Raw genomic sequence first — 784 nt, 5'->3', positions numbered from 1 at the left:
TTGTCTTGATGACTATACCTTGTCTTGATGACTATACATTGTCTTGATGACTATACCTTGTCTTGATGACTACACCTTGTCTTGATGACTACACCTTGTCTTGATGACTACACCTTGTCTTAGTTGGCAAGGTCTACCTTGCCATCATACAAAATATTCATACCCAATAGACTTGATGACATAGAACCAAAGAGGAATATTAAGTTTTTTCAAGTTTTGACAGTGGTCGACAATCAAAAAAGAAAGCTCAGTCACGCTTTTGGTACTGAAATATAACTTAATTATCCAACATTCAGTCAGAAATAGATTGTTTTATAAAAATAGATATGCACCCTAATTTTATTTACTGGACATGGACTCCAAAATTTTCAATGATTTCGTCAGTGCTTTCAAGTTACATTGCATAGTTTTTAATTACTTTCATATGTCACTATCAGTATATCATAATCCGGGGATCAAATTATAATGAAATTGGAAAATAAAGGAAATAGGTACGTAGTCTATAGAAAACAGGGTGATAATGGGAAATATGATGTAGGAAACAATAAGACAACAAGTTGACGCAGACTAGCATCCTTCATACAAAGAACGGAAACAATATGATATTACATGTGAACAAAATTGTAGCAAACCAAACGGGGGCGGTACAACAATGTTCACTGCTATAGTGCACGCAACAATAACCCACCAACACGTGCCGCAACAATGACTCACCAACACATGCCCCAACAATGACTCACTGACATATGCCGCAACAATGACGTGGTGGTTTCCGTGGTTGCAG

The sequence above is a fragment of the Hyalella azteca genome, unplaced genomic scaffold, assembly GCF_000764305.2.
Source record: "Hyalella azteca isolate HAZT.00-mixed unplaced genomic scaffold, Hazt_2.0.2 contig16588, whole genome shotgun sequence".
In the NCBI taxonomy this organism is placed as follows: Eukaryota; Metazoa; Arthropoda; class Malacostraca; order Amphipoda; family Hyalellidae; genus Hyalella; species Hyalella azteca.
Note: the sequence above shows the minus strand (reverse complement) of the source record.